Source organism: Cibotium barometz, chromosome 20 (assembly GCF_041138505.1).
Source record: "Cibotium barometz isolate CiBa-2024 chromosome 20, ASM4113850v1, whole genome shotgun sequence".
NCBI classification, from domain to species: Eukaryota; Viridiplantae; Streptophyta; class Polypodiopsida; order Cyatheales; family Cibotiaceae; genus Cibotium; species Cibotium barometz.
Window position 1 is genome coordinate 31,273,363 of NC_141065.1, and position 24,742 is coordinate 31,298,104.

Below are 24,742 nucleotides of genomic sequence, written 5' to 3' on the forward strand. Positions count from 1 at the left end.
TTCTCGTCGTGAACCTCATCACTCAAATGTGTCATGTACTCTATCAAGTGTTGCTCAAATGTACACTTGGGTCTCAACCCTCATCACTCAAATATGTCATGTACTCTATCAAATGTATTATCAACAATATCATCAATATGCACAGAGAAAAATGGACTCTTTGAATATCATTTACAAGATGTGTTCAATGCACATCCTTCGTAGCTTTTTAAAAATTATATTCTGGAAGTGCGATTTGTATAATCAAAATACTCATCATTCATAGGCATATGTGGAATTCCCATAAATCTAAGAAAGTCACATTGAGGCTTATATTACTATAGTGATATATCTCTTATAGTAGCAAAATACATCACTTGCATGATGCTAATGATACATTGCTTTTCATGGTCAAGCATAAGCTCCACATGCCTTTTGATTGGTAATGTGACTTGTTTTCCCCTCTTCTCTCCCACCTTCGGGTAGTTTTATGATGTAAATAAGAATCCACATGCTTTCCAAGAGCACACTTTTTCAATTTTGTACTTCCCATTTTTCCAAAATGATTATCCATTTTAAGCTTAGAACAATACTTGCATTTAATCCTTTTCTCTCCTTCTTTGTCTCTTACACCAAAAGCCTAACCAAAGATAAACTTTCACTCATGCCTAAAGTTTCTTTTCTCTCCCACCTTAACCTTCTTCTTCTCAGGTTCTACTAAAGATATAGCTTATTTAGCTCTATTAATGGCATCAAGCAAAGTATGGACTAAAGTTTCAGATGCAGGTTCATTACGTTCACGTTAGGAATGAGATGACATATCAAAAGCAACTGAAAGAGTTTTTTGTTTTTTATCCTTCCTTGGTCGACCAACATTGGATCTTCTCCTAGCCACCTCCATGAATTATTCCTAAAGCAAAAATATCAATATTCATTGGTTTCTATTCATAAATGATCAATTATTAGTTATATGTTCTATATAAACTTTTAAAAATTATACATAATCGTAAATAGTAATGGCATTTAACATAAGTAATAATAACTAAACTATTTTTGGTAAAATATTACATTAGAAACAAAAAAGAAACATGTTACTAACCTATTTAACATAAGTAATAATAACTTCTTAGCTCCAAAAGCGTAGCTCAAGGCCTAAATATATAGCTCTAAATTTAAAAAAACTATTAAAATATTCACCCACTAGTGTGATATAATAGTATTAGTATAAAATAATTCTTGAGAAATAAACAAGCTCAAACCTTATACACCTAAAATATGTACACAATTGTTCTTAATATTCAATTTTAATGTAATATTCTTTTGCATATGTTCACTAGCATTTACTCAACTCATCTCCCTTATTCTTTAACCATGATAAAATTATAAATTTTAATCATTAATAAGAACTATAACATGAATTAACTATTAAGATTTAATAGTCACAACATAATAATAATAATTAAAAACTCTTAAAAGATAAAACAATTCAATATTTAATTTTAAGAGCTTAGAAAAACGCACAAGAATTTTTGAACGAAAAAAAACATGAGCATATTGCATGTACCTACAGGCCTACGAGGTGTAACTTGCAAGTCACCTACCATCGGTGATAATTTAAGGGACATGTAGGTGGTAGCTCAGTAATGTAGTAGAGAGCACTGATGCAGCTAGACAAAGGATGCTAATCAAGTAGTGATGCAGCTAGACAAGGGATTAAGTGTTGAGATATCAAGCTCAACTAGTGCTACAAACGGACATTGATCACCTGCCTGGGTGATAGCTTCCACACCTATGCCACTAGTATGGTTCGTAAGATTATGGTTGATATGCTGCCAGTGGATGATAGGTTGTGTGACAACCACTTTGGAGTATTAGAGTTATGGCATCATTATAGTGCCAGCTCATATAGTCGGGTTCACACTGTGGATTGACCATTTGTATGTTATTGTAGAAGAGTACTTTCCCTTTATGTATGTACTCTTATCTTTTAGTTATATGGATGTAGAGAAGCGAAGAAGATAGAAGAAAATTCAGCCATCCATCTCTCTCTTGTGTCTTGCACTCTCTTGTGTGTGTGTCTGCTTGCGTGAGCTCAAGCTCTCACTCTCCACTCTCTTGTGTGTGTGTGTGTGTGTGTGCGTCTGTTTACTTGCAAGGAAAGTCATGTGTTGGCTTTCAATCAGTGTCACCACGGGCACAATGATAAGACATATACAGGATGCCAATGCTCCATTAGTTGCATGGCAGAATTTGGTGTGCAGATGTTCCAAACAATACAAAGGCTAGGAAAATGTAGCTAAAACAAGAGCTCCATACTTTGGAAAAGAAAAGCATGTATATTAATGAGTATACTTTAAAGAAGATCAAGGGCATTGTTGAATCCCTTGGGTCTATCAATGTATCGGTGGAAGATGATGACTTGGTAAGTTTCTGTTTGAATGGGCTTGGCAAAGTTTATAAGCCATTCAAGACCTCCACTTCAATCAGGGAGAATATTCCTAACTTTCAGAACTTGGTGTCTATGTTGATCATAGAAGAAAAGGCTTTAGGTGAGGACTCTTCTTCACAAAGCAAGAACACATTATAACACGCCTTCTACTCCTATTCAGTAGCGGTAGAGGTAGAGGTCATGGTAAAGGCCAAGGTGGCCAACAAGGAAACCAGAATTCTAAACAACAACAGTTCAATGATTTGTAGTAGCAACAATCATACATAGGTGGAAGAGGCCAGTCTAGAGACAAGGGGAGCCAAAGAGGCCGAGGTGGTTGGCAAAAAAATTAGAGTGCAAATTTGCAAGCGAGGTTTAGTTTGGTGAACATGCTTGAGGTAAAGACAGTCATGTTTGTGCATGGAACAGGTTTCATTAATGATATTAACATATGGCACAAGCGCATTGGTCATGTGAATATTTAGCGGACTGAAGTCTATGCAGACCCAAAATATTGTTGCAATTTTTCCAAAGTTTAAGGTCGATGGTATGCATAAAGTATGTGAAACATGCCAGCTTGGTAAGCAGGCATAGCTGGTATGCACCAATGCGGTGAAGGTAACAAAAGATGCAGATGTAAGAAGTGTTGATGCCATGGTTAGACAGGTTGAGGACAGATGTAGTTACACATGTATTATGCAAAGGGAAGGAAAAGGTAGATCAAGTTTTTTCGCTGCTCTGTTAACATGTCACTCATATGTGGATGGTGATTCTAGTAAGCTCTAAGCAAAGCCTTGATGAGGAGCTTGGCCTTCTGTTTGTGGTTCCTCCTAGTGTAGGGAGAACCATGGCTATTTTGAGGAAACTTGGTAGTGATCTAGGTGTACGCAGGACTATGAGGGCTAGATAACCTATTGTGATAGGCTGAGATATGATTTATATACATCCATCATGTTATGCTTACATGGTTAAAGCAAAACATGAGATGGAGCCCACTTGTTTTGAGCAGACACTTAGGAATAAGAAATGGGAAGATGCCATGAATGAGGAGATGGTAGGATTGGATACAAATGCAACATGGGTGTTAGTGCCTTTGCCTAAGGAAAAGAAGATAATTGGATGTAAATGGGTGTATAAAGTTAAGCATAACACTGGTGGTTTAGTGAGTAGGTATAAGGCAAGATTGGTAGTGTTATGCTTAGACTTATGGCATTAACTATGAGGAGACATTCAGCCCGCCGGTTGCAAGAATGGCAACCATGAGAGCTGTTATTGCTATGGCTACAACAAAGCATTCGTCTTTACTGAAGAGGACCGGGGCGGAGCACGCACATAGGAGAGAGAGAGAGAGAGACACGATATGGTGGGGAGAGTACCAAAGTAGTCCGGTAGTGGTACCGTGAGCCCTCCCCTTATTCACTATATGTAATGAATAAGTGTATACACATGTGGGCGCCCAGACATGGGAGACCGCCCGGACGGCACAGGGACCTTTAACCCCAACAACCTCCCACTTAAAGGCCAATGTGCCTTCAAGTGAGAACCCACTACCTACTAGCCTACAACTAGTATGTACAAGATGGACGAGATACGACGGATCTCATCCCACACCTACGGGCTCACTGTGTCGTAGTGCATCCGGCTCTCCGAGCAGACCAATGCGCGATGGAAGCCATGCAGAGATATCACCCATCTCTGTATCCTGTCTGCGAGAGCTCATGCACTCATGCAGGTATGTAGCAATGACCTGCATCTCTCCCCCATGCTGAATGTCCGTGGAGTCAGCCACCGCACGGCTCACAACTCCCACTGCAAATGCGCCCACGGCGGCAAATGCAAGCTCGGGTCTCGACATGAGTATCTCATACATGAGACTCCCAAACGCTGATGCTACTCTGGCTATCTCGCATAGCCTCACCATGTCAGCCATAGCCGACGCATCAGGACTGGACTCTGCCACATATGAATGTGCTAGCTCCGGGGAACTGGCCAGTGTCCCCGTATAATCCAAGTGTCGTGGAATCATGTCAGAAGCATCGTCATGTCAAGAAATGACTGCACTACCGAAGCATCATCAGCATCTAAACCAGTCATCTCTGCCATCACACATGATGACTCGCCCTGTGCATCCATAGAGGACAAATGCTCCACATGTCCATCAATAGACATCTCATGCACTGGCTCCTGTGTCACATCTCGTGACTGCTGCCCCTGTAGTGCATCTCTAGAGCAAGCACTGCTCTCAACATGTCCCACGCTGGACAAACCATGCACCTCAGGCTCTGTATGCGCATCTAACAATCGCAGACCTCTCGCATGCATCTCACATGCTCCAGCATCCTGGAAGTGTACTCTCCTCATTTCAACCTGTCCACAAGGCAAGGGAGTCACACAGACTCTACCATCACGAGAGTACATGAAGTACAAAGGGAACTTTGTGCCTGACATGGCACCTCTCGCTATCACAAGCGAAGCCCTATGTAGCTTCCAGGCATGCTCTGTATGCGTAAAAGCATACCCCTCGTCTCGTAACTGTGCCACAGACACTAAGCACTGTGTCATACTCGGCACATGTCTCACGTCGCGTAGCAGCAAACAAACACCAGTGGCAAATACGAGGTGTATATCTCCAACACGTGCAACATCACTACCCAGCATGTCCATCTAAGCACACCCATCTCTCCAAGCTGAATATGTGCTAAACCAATCCCTATGTGGGACAACATGGCACAAGGCATCCATATCCGACAAAAATCTCTGAGACAATGTGCAAGGACTTGTAGTGACTGCACAAGAGGTATCCCGTACAACCTCTCTGCTAGAAACATCTGCCATCCGTGAATCAAGAAGCTATCGCTTCTTTTGCTGTCTCATATGACGGAAGCATCCCTGTCTGATGTGGCCACGTCTACCACAATGCCAACAGACCATGTCTCTACGAGATCGAGTCCGACTACCTCTCACACGAGGTGTCTCAACAATAGCCATACATGTACCTCTACTCTCAGCTATACCATCTACACTGACTGCATCATGGTGGGCACTCTCCGAAGCCATGACTATCCACAAGATGATCCGACAAGCTGAAAACCAAGTGCCAAATCCTCAAGGCACTGTAGGAATGGCAAACTGCAACACTGCTCAAAGGTACAATACAAAACACTCTCCTATCTGAGAGGAGTGTGGTGTCAAAAATTCTCCCACTCGAACAAGATCGTCCAAGTCTGAGAGAAACTGGATGCATAATACACAATCCAACACTGCAAGATGCTCAGTTACACGCTAGCAACTAAGCATCAAACACACAAGTACGGATTTTGCCAAAAATCCGGCAGAGTCTCCCCTGTATGTAGAAGAAACCCCAAATCGTCTACACGACGAACAAGATGCAAACACGCATCTAACAAGCCTCAAATGGCTACCAAACAAAGATCTCACTTTGTTTACATGTACAGGATGTCACACTTTGTTTACATATGCAAGAGGCGTACACGGCATCCGACCAATGCTCACACAGTGACCAAGCTCAAGCACGAGCTAACCATGTCACAAACCTGCCTCAAATGAGGATACAAAAGTGCATCAACAAACCTATCATGTCATCCACTGGGCGTACAACATGCATCCAAAATGGGCATCCAAACGGGCATCCAAGTGTGGATATCAACAAGAGAATCGCACACCTCTCAAACCATCATCGACACCAACAGGCATACAAGTGGTAGAATCCGGGAGAACTCTCGACCGAAATCTCTCAACCACTAATCAAAGATTAACTGAGCATCTAGCTAATCAATATGGCATCTCCAAGAAGCATACAAGTGCTCACAAGCACATACAATGCTTCACACGGGCATCCACCAAGAAGCATACAAGTGCTCACACAAGCACACACAATGCTTCAAACGGGTGTTCACCAAGAAGCATACAAGTGCTGAGACAAGCACATACAATGCTTCTAACGGGCGTAAACTTATGGACTCAAATCAGCCCCAAAGTGCATACATGAGGCATCAACTGCCGCTCACACTCGACATACACGAGGAGCATAAATGAATCAGTACAAGGTCTCAAAACCGGCATCCAAGCACGGGCATCAATGACATCTCACAAGCACATGTGGATGTCCACACCGAGGCACACTCGGTACCTAGAGACCTTTTCGAGCAACTCGTAAACGTAGCTCACGCAACAAGAGCTATATGAGGCTTCAACAACTGGCATACACTGGGCATACGATTATCTGACAAGGGCGTACAAGAGGATCAAGTACCTCTACAATGAGCATAAACCGGGCATCCAAGCAAGTATCCAAACAAGGGCATCAGACGAGGATCAAACACCTCTATCAAGAGGGCATTCAATGATGCAAAACCAGCATCATATTTTCCAAATGACCTGCCTTATACACAAGACCTTATGGTCACTGGCTTGATTCACACCTTTTGTACAAGGTGTCGAAGCTCACAGCATACAAAGTGCAAGCACCTTTCACTAGTTACAGATCCCGGTCACACCTGCTCACGTTGCAAAGAAGCTATTGCCCGAATCTCGCCATACACACGCAAAGGTCCTAGGTTGTTGGCTCTGCCTAGCCTATTCAGCAACTGTTGACCTGCCCACACTTTGTCACAGCCAAAAACTGCACCTAACAGTGCTCTGCCTGCCTGCCAACAATGCCCACATGGCTCTTGCCCAATACTGCACTGACCTCGCTACGTGTCTTGCCAAGGCTGAAGATATCAAAGCGGTCCAATCGCCTCAGGCCAGCTAGACACGCTCTCGGCAGTCCCACTATGCGGATTGCAGATCCAGGCTCTAGCAAACTGCAAACGACCACACCTGTCTACGTTGACCTCTGTAACATCTTTTGCCTCACGACTCTACCCTGTACACACACAGGACACCGAAATTTTTGACGCTTATGCAGGGTGGCGAATCAGACCCACACACGGCAACACAAGTCCCTATGCTTCTGCCCTGCTGATCGCCTATTGAGACCCTGCGCATCAATCTTACAACACCTGGCAGCTTTCCTGCGTTGACGGCAACTGATGCTTGGACTACGTGGCAGCACAATAGGGACACACTACTCACCGCATCTGCCAACATTGACCTTATTGTGGCTGGTCAATTCGTTGCTGCCTGGCATAGATGCTGCTCGCGATTTGCCCACACAGTACCTGATTTGTGGACAACACCTTGGCCACTCAGCCAAGTAAAGAGCCTCTCAACAGGACACTGCTTTCCTGTACTCGCATACACACATGGAGTCCTGCACAACCCAAACCTACGCTCCACAGAGCACAACAGTAAGACCTGTACACACACACCTGTACCAGCCCTACAATGCCAGGAAGCACACCACCAGATCTGTAAAACCTGTACACTTGTGAATTGCACAGCACGAAGATCCACACACAGGAGAGAGAGAAAACTCTTGATTTTCTCCTGAATCAACTAATCTACTCATAGATCTGTAAGCAGCAGCTCTATACACAGAGCGCCTGCTTCTACTCCACAGGGAAGGCAGAAAGATAAACTCCAAGATCTACTACAGATTTACACTCTCTCAAGGCTCTCCACAAGCTCAACACAGAGCTTCTCAAGCTTCCATGGCCGGAAGCTAATCTCTCTGGCGATGAGGATGATGGTTCCCCACACCTGCAAGCGCACACACGTGCACGCGACACACCGGGCTCTGATACCAGTTGAAGAGGACCGAGGCGGAGCACGCACATAGGAGAGAGAGAGAGAGAGACACGATATGGTGGGGAGAGTACCAAAGTAGTCCAGTAGTGGCACCGTGAGCCCTCCCCTTATTCACTATATGTAATGAATAAGTGTATACACATGTGGGCGCCCGGACACGGGAGACCGCCCGGATGGCACATGGACCTTTAACCCCAACATTTACATCAGATGGATGTAAAGAATGCCTTCATGCCTTCATGCATGGTGATTTACAAGAAGAAGTATACATGATGCACAGGTGATGTACACCTAGATTTTGTGTATAGGTTACACAAAGCCTTGTATGTCTTGAAGCAAGCACCCAGAGCACGATCAAACAAAATCAAGGAGTATCTTGTTACCATTGGATTTTATATATCCAATGCAGATTTTTTACTTTATGTGAAAAAGATAGATAGAGGGATCATGTTATTAGTCATCTATGTGGATTACTTAATTACCATTGGTGATAGTGATGCTGACATACATGATGTCACAAGGCTTTTGAAGCAGAAGTTTGAGATGAAGGATTGGGGTGAGTTGCGGTACTTCTTAGGCATAGAGGTGATGAGATCACCTCATGGAATTTTTTTATTACAGAGGTAGTATGGCTTGGACATGTTGTCTAAGTATGGTATGATAGGCTGTAAGCCTATCTCAATGCCATTGGAGCAGAACACAAAGCACAGATACAAGTGAGATTTTGGAGGACCCCCCACTACATATAGGCGCATAGTAGGTAGCTTGATCCACATTACCATTTCTAGGCTATACTGCTATGTTGTTGGACGTGTCCACACTTGGATGCCACTAGATGGATTCTCGGGTAAATAAAGTCCATAATTGATTATGGACTTTTCTATGATGGTGGTATAGAGATATAGCTACATGGGTACAGAGATGCTGATTGGGCTAGTGTGCAAATAGGAGATCTACCAATGGTTTTCTGTTCTCATTTAGGAGTGTTGATATGAGTTGGAGGAGTAAGAAGTAGCCAATGGTTGCTTTGTCTAGTGTATAGAGGCAAAGTGTAGGGGTGCTGCTAGCTTGCGAGGTAGCTTACATTAGGGCCAAAAATGAAAAAAAAGGGCCCTTTAAGGTTTTGATTAAAACACTAATTAGCTAAGGTTTTAGTAGAATGAGACCTCCAAATTTAGCCGTTTCGAGGTACTTTTGGAGCATTTGAAAGACGGGCACAATAAATGCTAACATTCCTTAAATTATGTCAGAGCTACTTTTCAGTTGTTATTCTCAATGTTATTTAAACTTTTGAAACGTCTATTGTACAAATATTCCCACCAAAACATGTCTATTTTTCCTCTCATCATCAAGTGCTCTCTTTTTCTTGCTCTCACTACAAGAGAATCATTGTTTTTTGACGCTTAGTTTCCACGCTTGGTCGTGTCGTCGATATGTGCGTCAAAATATCCGTCAAAATATGCGTGGAAAAAGACGTGGAAATATCCATCGAAATAACAGTCAAAATAACAGTCGAATTTTTTTAAAAACTAAATTTTGAATTTATATATAGAATTTGCTAGTTCCCATCCTGGGGTGTGTTTTAGACTTCTCTTTCTCTCTTTGGAAGCATATGTGTCTATGAGAGAGAGAGAGAGAGAGAGAGAGAGAGAGAGAGAGAGAGAGAGAGAGAGAGAGATCAGAGAGAACGAGAGATAAAGAGAGAGAGAGAGAGAGAGAGAGAGAGAGAGAGAGAGAGAGAGAGAGAGAGGGGGGGTGAGGGAGAGAGGAGGGTATAACTTCCATCACGCTCTTTGAAGGAGAGAAAATTCTAGCTCCTCCTCCTTATCACTAAGGTGTAATTAGAAAAGTGCTCTGTTTTACAATGAAATTAAAGTTCATCATCAACTTGCTCATCCTCAGCGAGATCCATGGCTCCAAATAAATCTATTTCTAGAAATACTCCATCATTGTTGTCAATTGGTGGAACTAGTTGTCTTGTAGTAGTAGAAGGTAATTCATCCATGTCGTCATCCTCTTCTAGCTCTAGCATGAGAGCTGTCGATGCATCATGATCATACTCAGCTTGAATCTCTTCTTCTTCTGGATTATCTCTAGTGTCTGTTTCTCGTTCAAGATGTATTTTCTCAATGAGTACACCTTCATCCGGATCCTAATCCTGTGTGAGCCTCACCTACTTCCTCAACTAGTATGTCTTCTTCTTGTTCTTCTTTTGTTGTTCAATAGGTGCTAGTGGTGTATGCTCAACCATCACATGGGGGGAGTTCCTCAGCGTCTGGTAAACAGTCAATTGTTATTTTCACCTCTTCAAATATTTATTTTCCACGTGGATTTATTTGGATCACAAAAAACCATTTATGATCTATCGAGTCTTCCACAAAGATGACTTGCTCACAGTGCTTTGGTAGCACAAATGTGTCCCTTTGGTCAGTCCATATCTTTGTGCAGTCTACTTGAAGTAAGAGATGCAGCTTTCTTGGCATCTTAACTCTTTTTGTCTTAACTCTTTAACATGTTAAGCACTGACGTACATGATGAAAAGATGCAGGGGGGAAGAGAGCTTGAGCTCTTGCAAGCACACACACACACACTCACAAAACCCTAATAGAGAATATACAAGGTGAGAGGCTGAAAATCTTCTTCTTCTCTACTCAACACTCAACACACCATATACAAGAATAAGAGTACACACTAATATGAAAGGTACTCAACCAATACATACATGGGTTCTCTATAGTGTGAACCCGACTAAATGAGCTGGCGCTATAACTATGCCAGTCTCTAGAATGGCTGTCACACAGCTTGTCATCCCACTGGCCGCATATCATCCAAAATCTCACCAACCATGCCAGTGGTGTAAGTGTGGGGCCTATCCCCCAGGCGGGTCATCAGTGGGGGCCACCGCCTCACTAGACGAGCTCGATATCTCAACACTCCCCCTCGAGCTCAACTCCATCTCATGTACACCAAGTGAAGCCCTGAATCTGCGGAGCTTCTCTGTACCCAATGCTTTGGTGAAGATGTCAGCTACCTGATCCTCTGTGCTGACATAAACAAGATCAAGGTCTCCTGCCAAGACCTTCTCTCTGACGAAGTGGTAGTGAACCTCTATGTGCTTCGTACGAGCATGAAAGACTGGGTTCCTGGCCAACTGTATACTGTTAATGTTGTCACAGAAAATGACAACTTGTCTATCCACTGATAGACCCAAATCTGCAAGTAGCTTTCTCAACCAAGCTACCTCACATGCTGCCATAGCAGCTCCTTTATACTCGGCCTCCGTACTCGATAGAGCAACCGTAGGCTGCTTCTTGCTACTCCAAGTCACAGCAGCACTCCCCAAAGAAAACATGAATCCACTGGTAGATCTTCCGTCTGAGATACTACCAACCCAATCAGCATCTGTGTACCCATGTACACATATCTCTGTCCCAGTCTCATAGAATAGTCCACAATGCAAAGTAGACTTCACATACCTCAGTATGCGTCTCACTGCATCCAAATGCGGTTTCCATGGAACCTGCATAAACGGACTCACCAACCCAACAGCATAGCTCAAATCTGGTCTGGTGATCGTCATGTAGATCAAACTTCCTACTATGCGTCTGTACATAGTAGGATCCTCCAAGATCTCTCCTGAATCTGCACTCAACTTGCCATTCTGATCCAATGGCACAGAAATAGGCTTACAGCCTGTCATACCATACTTGGACAACATGTCCAAGCCATACTGTCTCTGCAGTAATCCAATACCATGTGGTGACCTAATCACCTCAATGCCCAAGAAATATCTGAGCTCCCCCAGATCCTTCATCTCAAACTTCTGTCTAAGCAAGATCTTTACATCAAAGATCTCTGCATCATGGTCCCCCGTAATGATCAAGTCATCTACATAGATGACAACAAGCACAACTCCTCTATCACCATGTCTCACATACAGCGAGAAATCTGCATTGGCTACATGAAAGCCAATAGTGACAAGATATTCAGAAATCTTGTCAGACCATGCTCTTAGTGCTTGCTTTAAGCCATACAAGGCTTTCTTCAACCTGCAAACATGCTCGGGGTGACCCACATCCTCATAACCAGGTGGTTGCAACATATACACCTCTTCTTGCAAATCCCCATGCAAGAATGCATTCTTTACATCCATCTGATGTAAAGACCATTGCTTTGACGCAGCCACTGCTATCACAACTCTCACCGTTGCCATCTTGGCAACTGGGCTGAAAGTTTCCTCATAATCAATCCCATATGTCTGCGCATATCCTTTGGCTACCAATCTAGCCTTGTACCTGTTTATGCTTCCATCACTGTTATGTTTAACTTTGTACACCCACTTGCATCCAATGGCTTTCTTGCCTTCAGGCAATTGCACTAAATCCCAAGTCTCATTTCCATATAGTGCATCCATCTCCTCATCCATAGCTTTCTCCCAACACACATTTCCAACAGCCTCATCAATGCATGTGGGCTCAACAACCTGCACAACCTTTGCCATATATGCATAGTGATGTGCCACATAACCATCATAAGTAAACCTCTGCACAGGGTTCTTCACTCTCCCAGATCTTTGCAGCTTTTCATTCATGGCTTCCATAGCCTTCTTTACACCAGGTGTTCTCATAGCTGGGATCCTAAGCTCCTCATCAAGGCTCATATCTAAGCCACTAGACTCTCCATCAACACATGAGAATGCCCTGCAGAAATGTCAGGCATACCAAGGGGCTCAACCACTTTCTCTTTTCCTTTACGTGATGTAGTAATCACATTTGCAGGACTGGTATTATGACGCAGCCTGCCACTCCATGGTCTATCAAAACAGACCCACTAGATGAGGACTCTCCTGGTCCACTCAAAGACTGTGATTGCTGACCTGCATTCTGTGCAACCACACTTCCACTCACATCAGCCCCAACAGCTTCTTTTTCAGCAGCATACCAGCTGCTCATCTCATCAAAGACAACATCCCTGCTTACCCTCAACTCACGTGTAGCAGGGTTATAACACCTGTATCCCTTTTGCTCAAGGGAATATCCAATAAACACACATTTTTCAGCTTTCGGATCCAGCTTAGTTCTCAGCTCATCTGGCACATGCACATATGCAATGCATCCAAAAACTTTCAGATAAGACAAATCTGGTTTTCTACCAGTAAACCTCTCCTCTGGAGTTACATCATGTATGGCTGCAATTGGAGTCATGTTCATGATGTATACTGCTGTAGAAACAGCCTCAGCCCAATAGCAATGCGGCATATTCTTCTCTTCCATCAATGCTCGTGCAATCTCAGCAATGTGCCTGTTTTTCCGCTCAGCAACTCCATTTTGCTGCGGAGTGTATCTGCATGTAAACTGTCTCCGAATACCATTCTTCTTCAAAAATTCAGAGAACTCATTGGAGAAGTACTCTCCCCCCTCCATCTGACCTTAGGCACTTCACATATTTCCTTGTTTGCTTTTCAACCAAAACTCTGAAATTCTGAAAGTGAGTGAACACCTCACTCTTTCCCTTCATGAAATATACCCACACTTTCCTTGTGTGGTCATCAATGAAAGTCACATAGTACCTGCAGCCTCCCAAAGATATGGTCTTCGTAGGACCCCATACATCTGAATGCACAACATCTAGTGCATTTCTGCTCACATATCTGTTACGTGGAAACACATGCTTTGTTTGCTTCCCAAATTGGCATGCTTCACATATTTTCTGCATACCTTCCACTTTAAATTTTGGCAGCCCTGTCACAATTCCTTTTGTCTGCATAGACTTTAATCTCTGCACATTTACATGTCCAATTCTTTTATGCCAAATGTCTGTGTCTGTAACTATTCCTGAACCATTTGCAAACATCGCAGCACTCATTTCAGGCATGTCTACATTCAACGTAAACATTCTGCCCACTCTGTTGCCTTTTGCAACCAACCTACACTTGTCTTTGAAGTCTTCGACATAACAACCATCGGGGTTAAACCAAACCTGCAACCCCTGCTCAATCATCTGGCCAACTGAAACTAGATTCTTTGTTATGTTCGGTACATGAAGTACATCTGCAAGGTACTTCACTTTGCCATCCTGCATAAACAATGGCACATCTCTAACGTGGGCAATTGGATGAGCAGTGTCATCCCCTGTTTCCACAAAACCTGGTCTTTCCGGGCTTTTCATCTCCTTGAACCACTCCCCATGACTCGTCATGTGTTTCGAAGCGCTTGAATCCACATACCATACATAATCTTTTTGTGCTGCATCAACATTTTTAGACATGGCATTCACAACATGCTGCATAACAAACAACCTTTCATTATCCTCATTATTTCTGCTTGAGGATGCATAGTTGTTTTGCTGCACTTTTCCATTTTGCATGTCGGCCTGCTTCTTATAACATTCTGACTGCACATGTCCAGGCTTACCATAATAATAGCATTCACGGGCATCATTATATTGCCTTTGCCAATTTCCACAGCCTCTTTGACTCCCCCTGCCTCTGAATTTGCCTCTTCCACCTGCGTGTTGTTGTTGTTGTTGATTCTGGGACTGTTGTTGTTGTTGCTGCTGCTGGCCATAATTCTGATTACCTGTACGGCCACCTCCTTGACCGCGTCCATGGCCTCCTCTACCTCGTCCTCTTTCTGAACTCGTGTAGAAGGCCTGTTGCTCTGAACTGTTTTTGCTTTATGAAGACCGTTGGTCTTCACCCAAGTTCTTCTCTTCGATAATCAGCATAGACACCAAATCTGTAAAGTTAGGAATGTTTTCCCGAGTCTGAATAGACGTCTTAAACGCCTTGTATTGTGGCCCGAGACCACGTAGACAGACTTCCACCTTGTCATCATCATCTACTGACACACCAATAGATGCAAGGGATTCCACAATACCCTTTATCTTCAGCGCATAGTCATTCACAGACATGCTCTTTTTCTCCACAGTATGAAGTTCATTCTTCAATTGTATCTTGCGTGCCTTGGTATTTGTTTCATAAAGCTTTACCAAGGTGTCCCACGCCTCCTTGGGAGACTTGGCATCCTGAATGTGCCCAATCATGGTGTCCTGTATACTAATGGATAGCCAATACATAACCTTCCTGGCTCCTTGGTTCCAGTCTTTAAACTCTTTCACATCTTCAGCAGTCGGATTTATATCCGGTATCTCCGGTGCCTCTTCATGCTCACCTTCTATGTAGTCCCAATAGCCTTTTCCTCCATCAGGAAATTCGTCAACCTGAACCTCCAAGCATGGAAGTTATTCTTGTTAAGCTTCTCAGCCACAATCTGAGTTATCCCATCATTTGACATCTTGCCAAACACACAATTTTACCAGAAACTGCACTCTGGTTTTTTTGCACAAACTGCTGTATTTTCTACACAGCGGTACTGTAGTACTCTCAAATGTCACCAACAGTGACTTCAATGTGCATACATACACCCAATGGCAACTGTAGACCTCTTTGCAGCACCCACAGTGTCTGCACAGTCAATCTGTCTTCCTGCAGTTCTTAAAACAGAGTTCTGCAGAGAATCGATGACTTACTCGCAGTGCTCGAAATCGCCTGCTTTCTAAAAACGAAGGTCCAGACGCGCCCGAAACGCGTTTTCGACCCAAAAATCGTAGTCCGATAGGGCTGTATAGTTGCCCTAAAGCTTTACTCCCGTGAAGAAAGCTCCTCAATCAGAGACCGTTTGCCAGTGCCTCCCGTAGAGCTCTTGACAAGGGTGTAGTCACCAACACAAATAGGGAAGAGTAGTTGAAGCTCTTACCCTCGTACCGCTTCCTGTGGTTCTCTTGCTTGCAGCTCAGCCCTTAGCACGAACCAGGCTCTGATACCATGAAAAGATGCAGGGTGGAAGAGAGCTTGAGCTCTTGCAAGCACACACACACTCACAAAACCCTAATAGAGAACACACAAGGTGAGAGACTGAAAATCTTCTTCTTCTCTACTCAACACTCAACACACCATATACAAGAATAAGAGTACACACTAATATGAAAGGTACTCAACCAATACATACACGGGTTCTCTATAGTGTGAACCCGACTAAATGAGCTGGCGTTATAACTATGCCAGTCTCTAGAATGGCTGTCACACAGCCTATCATCCCACTGGCCGCATATCACCCAAGATCTCACCAACCATGCCAGTGGTGTAAGTGTGGGGCCTATCCCCCAGGCGGGTCATCAGTGGGCCACCGCCTCACTAGACGAGCTCGATATCTCAACACATGATTGAGTACATCCCTTTTGAGTCCTGGCTAGAAGAAGCTCTTCTTTACAGACATGTAGGTCTTTATGAAACCTGGATGTCCAGCTATCATGCTATCATGGGCTTTTCCTCAAAAATTTTCCCTTTGTTTCCTCATCACATTAGGAATGCATAGCCGATTATTGTAATAAATGCATCCTTCGTCCAATTTGTACCCAAGAACTCGACTCATTTCCTGAGGAGTCTTGCTTTCCTACATCAGTAGGGTAGCAATGGGGGCAAAGAATCTGTCTTGCATGATCTTCTCTCTTGCTTCACTGATCAATGGATTTGACACCAATGTTATTGCAAGAAATGAGGCTTTCCTACTGAGTGCATCGGCTACCACATTTTGTTTCCCTGGTTGGTACTTTATCTCAAAGTCAAATTCTTGCGTAGGGTCTGCATCCACCTTCTTTGACGCACATGTTGAGGTCCCTTTGGGTGAAGATCCACTTCAGACTTTGATGATCTGTCATCAAGGTGAATCTCTGTCCCAAGAGATAATTTCTCCACAACTTTAGAGCATAAACTACTGAGAGTAACTCTAAGTCCTGGACATCATAATTTCTCTCATGTGTTTTGAGCGTTCTGGATTCATACGCTACTGCACGACCTTCCTGCATAAGAGCACCTCCTAGAGAAAGACCACTGGCATCTGTAACTACCTCAAAGGGTTTAGAAAAATTTGACAATTTAAGGACAGGGTTGGTTACTAAAGCTGTCTTTAGTTTATCAAAAGCACTCTGACACATAGTGGTCTAATGAAATAGGGTGCTCTTCTTGAGAAGGTTAGTTAAAGCGGATGCTATTTGAGCATACCTGGGTATAAAGATTCTATACCATCCAGTTAATCCTAGGAATCTTCTGACTTCTTTCACTGTTTTGGGCTCTGACCAATCCATGACTGCTTGGATTTTAGCGAGGTCAGGAGAAATCCCATCTTTAGATGCTATGAGTCCCAAGTATTCTACATGGTCAGCGGAGAAAGTGTACTTATTCTTTTTTGTAAAGAGTTGGTGCTTCCTTAGGATCTAGGACTTTACGCACATGATCTTCATGATCAGCTGCATTCTTAGAGTATACCAAGATGCATCAAAGAAGACAAGAACAAATTCATCCAAGTATTCTCTGAGAATGTCCTGCATGAGGCGATTTAACATCGCTAGGGCTTTAGTTAATCTGAACGGCATGATTGTGAATTTATAATGCCCATAGTGAGTATTAAAGGCTATCTTTGGGATATCTTGTTCCTTGATTCTGATCTAGTAATACCTAGATTTGAGATCTATCTTTGTGAACATTTGGGTTCCAACACTTAACCAATCTAGAAGTTCATCAATCCTAGGGATAGGATACTTATTTTTTATTGTTAACTAATTTAATCCTCTGTAAATCAATACAGAGTCTTAACTTTTCGTCTTTCTTTTTCTGAAAGAGAACGGGCACACCCCAAGGTGAAACATTGGGTCTTCCAAATCCTTGATCTAACAGTTGTCTTAACTTCTCCATAAGTTCTATGGCTTCAGGAAACTGGCATTTTGTATACACGCTGGGCTACTAGTGGCTAAGCTTCGGGGGTTAGCTCTATCTCATGATCTACTTCATGAGTCAGAGGCATCTCAGTCAGCTTTTCTGGGAATACATCAGCGTACTCACTTAGCCATTCTGGTTCTGTAGCCTTGCATTTTCTGTCTACTGGATTCATTTTAACAACATAGACAGTTTGCCTCTTTCTGAGTCCCTTCAGTAATTTAGAAGCTTTGACTAATTGGAGAACTGGGGATCTGAAAATTCCAGTTCCTTGGACTTGATTCCCATGGCAAGTCAAGGAACGAGATGGTTCCATTGTGAGACAGTGAATGTCAGCTTGATTCTTATCATGTTAGAATCTAGAGCAGATCCTAGATTGTGAGACAGTGAATGTCAGCTTGATTCTTATCATGTTAGAATCTAGAGCAGATCCTAGATTAGGATCAGCAGTGGATTAAACATAAGCATGCACAACATTGAATGACAAGCAGTAAGCAAAGTAATCAACAAAAAACCAGCATAATAATATAAAACTCGAGCTACTTCTTCCATTAGATGTTGCCTCTTAAATAGGCACAGAGACATAGTTTGATTACATCAGTGATGAGTTCGAGAATCCACCTCAAAGATCACCACCACCTCTCCATAATTCTCTCCTTGATTCTTTCTCAACTAGGCTACATTCTCTCCTCCATGATCTCACCTACCAAACTCTCCACGAATGGCTTCTTCCTACTTGGATGGATTCTTTTGATAATTTACCACTTGGTGATTACATCTTTGACCTTTGTACACATTTTTCCTAAGGTTATGCTTCATATATTATCCCTCATCCTCATGTACTTATCAATTCTATCCCACACCATTCAGTCTTTGCATGGAAGTACATGAATAGATGTGTGGAGAATAACTTGCCTTTTACAAGACAAAGCAATAAGTGCATGCGCCTGTGCATCTTTGGCGAGCAAGTACAGAGGCTGTACACACTACCACTAGAACTAGATTCACTGGTTCCAATAGCGAATCAACTAGACATGCTGACAGCAGGGCGAAGGTCAGCACCAGATACATATACCCACATGTTCTTTTCCACCAGAACATGACACATCATTTATACCCATATGGGATAGTTGGTTCCATCCATCAATGGTGGGGACAATATGCCAAACACCTCACTCGTGTTCTTGGACATGTTGCACAATAAAGAAATATTAGGGATTGCACTAGAGAGTGAAACCCTAATTTCCACAAGCACAAAGCTTAATCCTAACCTCAAAGATTAATGCTACTATGACATTAAGTTGGGGTTTGGACTTCGGTCACTTCTCAGAATCAAAACACACTTGTATGAAACCTCGCAGCCTCCTCACCTCCCTTTCTCTCCCTAGATTAAGATAAAGATATACACATCAAAGGTGAGATCATAATTCATGGAAGGAAAGATGAAAGGCTCCGGAGAAGTAAGAATTTCAGCTAGTCTTGCAGCTCCAAACAAGAGGGCGATTCTTTGTTGGAAGAAAATCTTCCGACTCAGGATTATGTGAATGGAAACATACGGAGAATATTGGTAAGGTTCATCCGTTCGAATTGGACGATTTGGTCAAAACATATTAAAGCAAATAAATATAGCAATCACTTACAAGAGGATAAGACACATGGGATTGGCATTTGATAAGAGATTAAGAGGAATTAATCATTATTAAGAAGAAAGAATGACCAAAAGTTAAAAAAACAGAGAAACACAGAGAATTGCAATTTTAAATCCATATAGGCTGTGCAAAAAAGGATTACATAGGTGCGTAGAGCTTGAAGAGAGCTTCATGCCCATATAAAAACTTTCAAAAACGGACAACCGAGCGAAAAGTTATGAAGTGCAAGACTATAAAACTGCCAAAATTCTATAAAAACAAAGATACACAGAGAATTTCAGTTTTAAATCCATATAGGCTGTGTAAAAAAGGATTATAGAGGTGTGTAGAGCTTGAAGAGAGCTTCGCGCCCATATAAAAACTTTCAAAAACGGACAACCGAGCGAAAAGTTATGAGCATTTTACTACAAGACTATAAAACTGCCAAAATTCGCCTAAAAATTAGCAACTTTGGGAGAAACTCTGATCATCAATGAAGTAAGGGATTAAGAAATTAGTCACATGAATGGAAAGAGCATAGAAAGAGCTTTCTACCCATATGATCAATTTAAGAAACCAACACCCGAGTGATGAGTAATTACCGGTTGAAATTTGGGTATTGGACCACAAAAACTGCACTTCTCTCTCTTTGCATGAAACCTCAATTTTCACATAGCCTCTTGCCTTTCATCTCCTTCATGATTCAAGCTAGAGGGTAAGGGTTAACATTGCTCAGCGGACAATCGTAAAGATTTACCTATGGTCCCCAAAGTCTTTCCACATGCTCATTATCGCTAAAACCATTGGTACCTCCAAAGGAGGGCGGCAATAAGGCAAGGGCTACCTTAAGAAGTCACAGGCCCGCCAAGATAGTAACTCCTTATCCCACTTATCATGAATCATCAAAGTGGTCCAAAATTGGGTTAAGCATGAGGAGCTAATGCTAAATGAGACATTCACATGTAAAGAGAGTGTTTGAATAGGGGTTTGAAAGATAAGAGAATGGCAATCACAAAATGCTCACTTGAGGAGGCTCATTCCTTGATTTGAAAGGGAGAGGAGGGCTCCTTTTATAGGTGGAGAATCACCCTCTCTTCCATTGTTACAAATTACAACATAAAAAACTTCAACCCTTCAGTGACATAAGGGTGGATGTCACCATCAATTGTCCTCTTAGGCTAAGTCTTCTATTGATTATTAAATTGAAGACTTTTTGACTTTGAGAGTGTGGTGAGATAATAGCCAAGCCTAAGTGGCATGTAGGTGGAGATCCCACTTACACATGGCGGAATTCTCCTCTTTCATGTAGGCATTCTAGAAGAATCTTTCCCAATTATGCACCTACACACACTCCTCCACATGCCTTCCACACTCCCCAACTTGTAGCCTTATGGTGAATACCATATTAATAATACAATAAAAATCCATGTGAGCATGAAGGCCGACTTTTATTTTCCACATCACTAGCCTATCTACCATACCAAAGTATTTATCAAGCATACTTGTGGCATTTACAATGTGTGCACCCTAAATCAAGTAAAACCATTATATTTGAAGATAGAATGCTGTTATCGGGGTAGCCGCCACGCCGCCGCATCACCACGCTGTTATTCCATTGTGGGCGCCGCAATCTTCTTGGAGAAGCTTCCACCTTATTACCATTGAGAAACCATCAAAATATGCACAAAATTGACAATGAAAGATATCAATTTTTCACGTCACATCTTTCCCCCCAAGCAGATCCTCCATGCTTGTCTGGGGGATCTGCTAGCCATGGTGCTTGAGGGTAGAATATCTTTAGCCGGTACTCATTTGCACGTCCGGGAACCTCTTGGCCACTTGCATCCTCTAGAAGATAGGTGTTATTTTTGAACTTTTGCTTTATCCTGAAGGGGCCTTCCCATCGGCGAAGAAGCTTCTTATCTAGTCGTTTCTTCACACAGCCATCATACCTCATGACTAAGCTCCCTTGCTTGAGTTCTTGCTTCTTCTTCTTCTTCGTGAGAGTGTCATGCCTTGCCTTGCGCCGTTGTTGTGCAGCCTCCAAATTTTGAAGTGCCTGAAGTCGCCTCTCATCCAAGATCTCCAGTTGTGCTAGGCGTTGTGTTGAAAGAACGGTAGAGGGGGAGGAGAGATACACACAAGAGCAAACCCTAATGTATATTGCAAACCCTAACCATAGAGGGAAGCCATGTCCACTCTCACACAAAGCATAATGCACTAATCCATGATCCACACAACACACAATGAGTTGTGTCCACACTCTACTAACCCTAGCTAATGTCCACACACTATGACCAGCTGGACACGCGGTCATTTATGTCTCACACATGTTCCTACCTAATCTGCCAGCATATAGCATAGCTGGCTCACACTGACATGGAGCTTGAATCTCAACAGCCCCTCTCAAGCTCATGATGTACTGCCGATGAAGATGTAGATGAGCTTGGGATATCAAGACTCTCAACACTCCCCCTCAAGCTCATCCCATGTACTCCCAACATAGTCCGGAAGTACTCAAATTTCTCCCTGCTAAGTGGCTTCATAAAGATATCAGCCACCTGCTCATCAATCTTCACATACTGAAGATCAACTTTACCATCCAGCACCTTCTCTCTGACAAAGTGATAATGGACCTCAATGTGTTTGGTCCTCATATGAAACACTGGATTCTTTGCCAACTGTATACTGCTCATGTTGTCACAATGAATGACAACTTTGCTATCAATAGGCTCACATAAATCTGTCAAGAGACTCTTTAACCATATAGCCTCACAAGTAGCAATGGCTGCACCCCTGTACTCAGCCTCTGTACTGGATAAAGCAACTGTAGGTTGCTTTTTGCTACTCCAACTCACCACAGCACTTCCAAGTGTAAAAGCATATCCACTAGTAGACCTCCTGTCATATGCGCTACCTGCCCAATCAGCATCTGTGTAGCCATGTATGTCCAAGCTTTTACCACTCTCATAAAATAGACCATAATGTGCTGTGGTCTTCACATATCTCATGATGCGTCTCACTGCATCCAAATGTGGTTTCCTGGGGCTCTGCATAAACTGACTGACTAGTCCCACAGCATAACTCAAATCCGGGCGTGTGATAGTCATGTATATGAGACTACCAACCATCTTCCTATACATAGAAGGATCATCCAATTCCTCGCCATAATCAGCCCGCAACTTCACATTTTGCTCCAATGGTGTACTCATAGGCTTACACCCTGTCATGTCATACTTTGCCAACATATCCAATGCATATTGGTGCTGTACTAACCAAGTACCTGCATGATCTTTCACCACTTCTATTCCAAGAAAGTATCTCAACTCACCAAGATCTTTCATGTCAAATTGCCCACTCAAAGCTTTCTTGACATGCATCACATCTGCACCATGATCACCTGTGATAATCAAGTCATCCACATAGATGACTAGTAAAACAATCCCATGCTGTGTCTTCTTCACATAGAGTGAAGAATCTGCTGTAGAAATCTGAAAACCAAGTGAGATAAGATATCTGCTCATCTTATCACTCCAGGCTTGCTTTAGACCATACAATGCCTTTTTCAACCTGCATACGTGAGTGGGATATCTAGGGTGTACATACCCTTCTGGCTGTGCCATGTACACTTCCTCTTGTAGATCTCCATTCAGAAATGCATTCTTGGCGTCCATTTGATGCATTTCCCAGCCATTAGCTGCAGCCATAGCAATGACTGCTCTCACTGTGCCCATCTTAGCCACTGGACTAAACGTCTCATCATAATCCAATCCTTGGGTCTGTGCATAACCCTTTGCTACCAATCTTGCTTTATGTCTCTCAATAGAACCATCAGATTTGCACTTCACTTTGTAAACCCATTTACATCCAATAACATTCTTGTCCTTTGGTAATGCAACCAAGTCCCATGTATCATTATGGACCAATGCGTCCATCTCAACATCCATTGCTTTTTCCCATACATGCTCTCCAATAGCCTCTGTATAGCATGTAGGTTCCACATGCTTCACCATAGATGTCATATATGCATAGTGCATAGCAAAATCTCTATATGTCAATCTGTCAACAAGATATCTGACTCTCTGGGATCTCCGCAATGCATGCGGGTCACTCTGTACACCTGTAACTCTAGCATGTGGTGGCACATATCTATCCTGTCTAGCACCAGGTGTGCGTAAAACAGGTATGCCAAGCTCCTCATCCAAACTCTCAGAACTAGATGACTCATAACCTGTGATTCCAATTCCTTCGACTTTCTTCTTGCCTTTATCCATAGCACTACTCCCAGTGCTCACACTCTCATGCCTCAAACGTCCTGACCATGGACGTACACTGCTACTCTCAGCTTCTGCTGGCCCAGACATAGTAGTAGAACTAGAACTTGCTTGTGGTGGCAAGTTCACATGAACATCAGCCTCAAGTGACTCAATAACACCCTCATCTTTTGCTTTGTACCAACTAGCAAGCTCATCAAACACCACATCACGTGAGATGACCACTTGTCTAGTTTGTGGATTATAACATTTGTATGCCTTTCGATCCTGTGCATATCCAACAAATACACATTTCTCTGCTTTAGGATCCAACTTCCTTCTTCTTTCATCAGGCACATGTACATAAGCTATGCATCCAAAAACTTTAAGATGTCCAATGTCTGGCCTATAACCTGTAAGTCGCATCTCTGGCGTGCTTCCATGAATGGCTGCTCTGTAGGTGTTTTGTTCAATATATACACTGCAGTAGCACATGCTTCTGCCCAATAGTAATCTGGCATGCTTTTTTCATTGAATTCCAGCATCCAGCTTAAACAATCTGCCTTCTTTCTTACCTTTAGCAATCACTCTACATCCATGTTTGAAATCTTCAACGAAGCATCCATGCTCGTTGAAACGATCCTGTAATCCTTGTTCCACCATTTGACCAACTGAGGCCAAGCTTTTAGTGATCGAAGGCACATACATCACATCTGACATAGACTTTGTCTGACCATTATGCATGACCAATGGTACACTTCCAACATGTGTAATGACATGCTGGGTATCATCACCTGTTTCCACATAGCCTTTTACATCCATAGGCTTCATATGCTCAAACCATTCACCATGACATGTCATATGGTTTGATGCTCCTGAGTTCATATACCATGTATCATCATTCTCAGCATTTGTTGTCATAGAACCCACAACATGCTTCATGGCAAACAAATGATTTGCAGTTCCATCA